Genomic DNA, 5,777 nt, shown 5'->3' with positions numbered 1-5,777 from the left:
TGATGGGAGGGGTGAAACAATGAGTGAGGACTTGGCTGTGAGAAACTGTGACATGGTGTGAGAGCAGGACAGACGTGATTCATGACAAACACTGGCAGATTATTTCACTTAATTTAAGAAGATTCYGACTATTACATAGTATTTTTAATTAACTTTTAGATGGCTAATTTTTGCAGCATTTATATGGAATTATTTTATAATTTCATCTGTGTTGAGTGATGTACTGTTATTAAAAGTCAGAGCAAACTATTCATAATAGCTACATTATTTAATGTGTATTTTGTAGATTTTCTAAAGCTGCTGAAGGAGCCTCAAATGGAACATTGTGAACAATGGACAAATAACAAAAAGAGTTCCTCAGTGATTGTGTGCCCATTCCAGTAATTCTTGGTAATGTCATTATTCAGCACATCAAAGTGTTTTCTTGTGAAGTTTAACAAGTCTTAGCCTGTTTTCTTGCTCGGTGCCATGAGAGTATAATATGAAACATTGTCGAGCTCACGTGTTGACTGGATGATCACTGCTAAACATGCCACTGACCGACAGTCCCGCCTCATTAAGCCTGTCTGTGTGACTCTCCACACATTCATCMAGCCACATCACCAAAGACGCAGCATCCGTCTCGGAACAGAAGCTGTCCTTTCTCCTCCGGGACAGACTGGTGCCAGGGAGAGCACTGTGGGTAAACCTCCCACTCCCCCCACAAACAAACCACAAACAAACCYGCGGGGGCCTGAGGCACCAACACAACCACTGCCCCAGTCTGCCTGCGTCAGCTGCCTGGCTGTGTGAGGGGTATTGTTCAGGGTGAGATGAAAAAAATAATGAAGGAAAGTAAAATAAAACTTGATACAAAGCTACACATTAAAGATAACCATGTTTCATATTTTAATTTAAAAAAGAGCTTAGCATCCCTCATGGTTTCTGTAGTAATGACTCTATTTATGTACGCGTTGTTTAACAAATACAGTTTAAGTTTGACCATTTTGGAAAGGTCCGGGGTGTTTTTCTTCTAAAAATATGTGGGTCTGGTGGTTGGAAGTTCAAAAGGTGAGTTACGAAATGTAACAGCTTTACGTCTGAGTCGACACTGAGACGTATGAGTCTGAACTGAATAGTGAACCAACCAGCATGCTGAGAATAGCTTGTTTCCTGCACAACTCAAAGCTCGTTGCTCAACTCTGTGGTCAAATAAAAGCTGAGTTACAGAAGTTGAGTTGACACACTTCTCTGCTGTAGGCMTACGAAGCACAACCATTAAACGCTTGCATGTTTCCCATCAGCATCATTAAATGTGACTAAAGGGTTTAATGGACAGAGTTTTATAGACAAACCTTTGTTATCAACACAAGGCAGGATGAGGAGGTTTAGCCTGTTTGGTTAATTGAATTACCTTTTCGTTAGATGTGTCAGTGACAGCGAAAATTAACTGCTCATCCTGGGGTAAGTGAAATAAGTAGAGCAGCCTCAGATATTTGCTTGTTGGATTTCTGAACAATCCGTTTGCCTGAGAAACTTCATCTGTACACAAAAGTGTTTTCTAGCTGCCATGGGAGCTCACTGTAGTATTGTTTCAGTGCAGCGGGCCAGTGATAAACCTTAAGTGGAAGCATGAAAATAGATTATTGTTTTTTGACTCTGGAAAACAGATTACTGGCTAGTTGCCCGCCTTAGGTAGAGAGGGACCAAGGATTAGTTGTGCTTTTGCAGATATACATGTTTTATTTAAGCACAAATCACAATCTTATGGCAACAGTTCATTTTTAAGAAATGTCACCAGGTTTTTGTTAAATTCATTTTAACCTAATTTTGTTTTCCCATGAAAATGTTTGTACCTYATGTTTTTATACAACACAGTAAGAAAAGTTTGATTCTTACATCAAACTTTGTGATAAAACTGTTTTTTACATGATAACTGATGGCCTTGGAATTTTTTTCCCTTTTAGACTGGAACAACAAAAAGACAAACAGCTATAGGTAGAGGTTTTACTTATTCCCATGCAAAGCAGCATAAAATCATGTTTGTAAATATCAGTTTTTTTGTGTGTTCATGCAATAATTACATAATTTGTATTTAAAAAATCTTCTGCTTTTACCATCATTGCAAATTAAACTGAATTGTCATGATTATCAGTGGTTTGGTCACAGAGACCCAGAAAAAAAACTGCTTGGAGTCAGAATGTTCATCCATCAAGATAATGTTTGTTTGAGATATTGATCTCTTGTCCTGCCTTTGGCCATACAGAGAACTAAGAAGTATAAATAAGACTTACTACAATTACTCAACTCTGCTACACAACCCACAAAGACTTTTCTAACAAATGTGGCAATATGTGGGAGGAAATATACAGACTTTCCAAAGGTATAAAATCTATTGTCATGAAGCATAGTTACTACAAATATATAATCAACCTTTGCTTTTTGTGCTATGTTGCAATTCTTTGAATATTTTTGACAAACAAACAAACAAACAAACAAACAAACAAACAAACAAACAAACAAACAAACAAACAAACCCTTACTGTCTGGACTTTCTCCTCACTAGTCACATTGCAGGGTGAGCTGGGCTCAGATATGATACGATACGGGTTGTACCAGCATCTCTCAGCAGTAAATGACTGAAGCTTCTTCCTCTTAAGCCTGAGTAGAATCATTATTCTTTATGGAACCATGTTTTCATCAACGTTTTATGCACATTTTGAATATCACTTTAGAAAAGGTTGATAGAAACGTAAAAAAAAAACATTCTCAATTTCGCAAAAAAAAAAAAACATCTCTTGCTTGAGGTGGTTTTTGGATTTTCTGAAAAAGAATTAAGGCATAATAGCAGAAATGGAAAGAAATTTGTATAAGTTCTGATGTAGCRAACATTTACCTCACGACTGATCAGCTGTTCCAGTTGTCCGTGTTTTCCCAGATTTTCCCATAAGATTTAAATTTCTCTACGTCTCCGGACAGCATGTTTTATCGCCATGACAGAACAATTACAACTTCTCTGATAGCAACACATTCTTGAAAACATCTTTTTTATTGTCCAAAGATGTGTATGGTCCCTGCTAATTTGCAACCTCTACTTCCTGTTTATTACTGCCATGTGTAACTTTGCATAGTCTGGTTGATTTGCTTTAGACCAGTAGATGGAAACACGCCTGATTTGCATTTCTGTTTTTTTTTTGCAACATTTTAAAATACATTATAATTTGTTGAAAACATGGCAATTGATTGACACATGGTGGCAGTCCTGCGCCCACTCTTGTAGTTTATTCTTGTGCATTTTTCAAGTAAATTTAATGTCTGTTATCTGTCCCTTCTTGGAGAAATCCCTACTGTTCCTTTCCACAGACTCCACTTGTCCTCTACTTCAATTTTAAAGCGTTTTACCCTCCTTTCCTTGTTTCCTGTCTGTTTTTATTTTTATTTTGAATATTGGAACTCTGGTGTAAAATATACTACCAGTCACATACAGTAATAGATGCACACTTGTTTGTCTGCTCCATGTAAGAACCATCAACTACATCCAAACATGTCACAACCGGCAACTAGACACAAATGGTTATTAACTTCAATGAGGGTGAAAGATAATTAATAGAAATTACTCAGCACATAAAAACACTCTCAAGGAGAAATGCATTAGCTGTGAGTGGCGTGAAACTGGATCTCATGTGCCAACAGATCCAGCTAAGTGCCTGCAGAGAACTGAGGGATGGTACTTCMTGAAATGAAAGGAAACCACAGGTCTGACTTTTAGTACATACAAAACATAAATAAATGTTCCTGACAAAAAAACAATTAAAACATGATCGAGTAGCTATTTCATTGCTTTACCGTCATATGATACAGAAGTAGATTTTACACCCATGAGTTTGGTGGAAGAGCAGGTGGGAACRTAAGATAAGCAGGAGCTCAAGCTGGAGCAGAAAAAATGTTCATGCTTCTGCAGAAAGTAATGAAATAAAAAAAGTTGGCTGTTTTATTTCAGTATAATAATTTTATATGAAAACATACAAAAATGTCCAAGGAAGACTTAAGTGTGCTGATTTGATACCAGGCTAACCTGGATAAAATACTGGTTACTAACAACATTCTGAGCATATCTTGAAACTATTTATCATTTTTCTTCAATTCCTTCAGTTTGCTTCCAGCAGTGACAGTCAGAGCAATAGACAATAGAAATAGCTCTACTGTTGTGGTTTCTAGTTAAAAAAGCAACTAGTCATGGCTTTAGCATATAAAAATGTACTGAGTTGCAATAAGAAGTATCATTAGCAACTAGGTAGTGAACAGCATTTGCGAGGGAGTCTCCTAACAACTCAAAATGTTGGCCGAAATATGTTTAAAATTTTGTGTGACAAATTTTCTCTAAAAATGGTCACAGAGGAGTAGTCATGAAACATTCTAAAAAATAAAATAAAACACCAAAGCCTTATTTTTGACATCAGCTCTTAACAGAAACCATGGTCTGATCTAAAAACCATGCTGATGATAAACAATAAAAAATATATTTTTAAAAATGGCCCGAATCTTCCCATTTTAGTTTATAGAGTGAAACCACCTGAAATTTTAATATTAAATATCTGCCAAGGTAGATAAAAAAGCAGACGGAGGTGGTGTGATGTGTGTGCTGGTGGGCAACAAAAGAAAGTGCAAGGCGTAGAAAAGAGTTTCACAAGTGGTGAACACAAAAACAAACTGGAAAAAAAAGCCTGTGCAAAAAGTGGTTGTGTAGCTCATCACTTTGTTACAGACGCTCAAAACTCAGTGGAACCAAAAGTTCATCTGTTTTCAAAGTCCAGTAAGATGGACTTTGAAAACAGATGTTTGTGTTTGGTAGAAATAATCTACCAAACACACATTTCCGTTCAGTACAAAAGGTAAGGAAATGTGTGTTTGGTAGATTAATTCTTTGTTGTGCTAAGTACACATAAACCAATATCACAGTGAATGATGTGTAAATTCAGCAGAAAATTATTTCTTTTTATAAACCAGCTGTTATACAAGCACACTGGGCTTACTGAACCCAGCAGGTGTTTTTTTTATAACACAAAGACATATTTTCAGTGACACCAAAACCCTCYAAACCAAGTCTAACAATAGTTAGTAGAGTTTTACAAGTGAAGCAACAGCAGAGCTCCCCTCAGAGAAAACATTATGGTTTCATCAACTAAGTTGAGCGTAAAGAATATCGACTTATCATTTCTCATAAATAAGCTGGCTTCCAACCTCAAWCCCAATTTCAACTGCAGGATACAAATAAAAGGACTTGCTGCATATTGTTTTGGAGCGATTGCTCCACGAGGACACAATAGAACCAACACAAACAGAAACCTGATATCCCTTTCATCCGTTCACTGTCCTTTTACCCTGATGAGAAAAAGAAGGGTGACTGTGAGTGGGTGTATTCCTGTGTATGAACAGGGTGTGTGAGAGCACAACATTTAAAGCTCCAAGTCACAATGATTCCTGTTTGCTTCCCGTAAGCGAGGAGCACAAGGAAGAACGGAATGTGAGCCTATCTTATCCAGATTCAGTTTTATGATGACATGGAGAGAAACGGAGACGTATGAGACGCAACCCAGCTGGATTATTCATAATTAGTCAATATTTATGATGCTCCTTGTCAGTAATGATTCAGTTGTATTTACCTAGTGATAAGTTTTACTGCTTTTATGACAGGAAAGCAATTACCGGTGCGAGGACAAATACCCTGCTGTTTTTTCTGATGTGTGTGTGTGTGTGTGTGTGTGTGTGTGTGTGTGTGTGTGTGTGTGTGTGTGTGT

The sequence above is a fragment of the Austrofundulus limnaeus genome, unplaced genomic scaffold, assembly GCF_001266775.1.
Source record: "Austrofundulus limnaeus strain Quisiro unplaced genomic scaffold, Austrofundulus_limnaeus-1.0 Scaffold203, whole genome shotgun sequence".
In the NCBI taxonomy this organism is placed as follows: Eukaryota; Metazoa; Chordata; class Actinopteri; order Cyprinodontiformes; family Rivulidae; genus Austrofundulus; species Austrofundulus limnaeus.
This window is presented reverse-complemented; position numbering follows the sequence as displayed.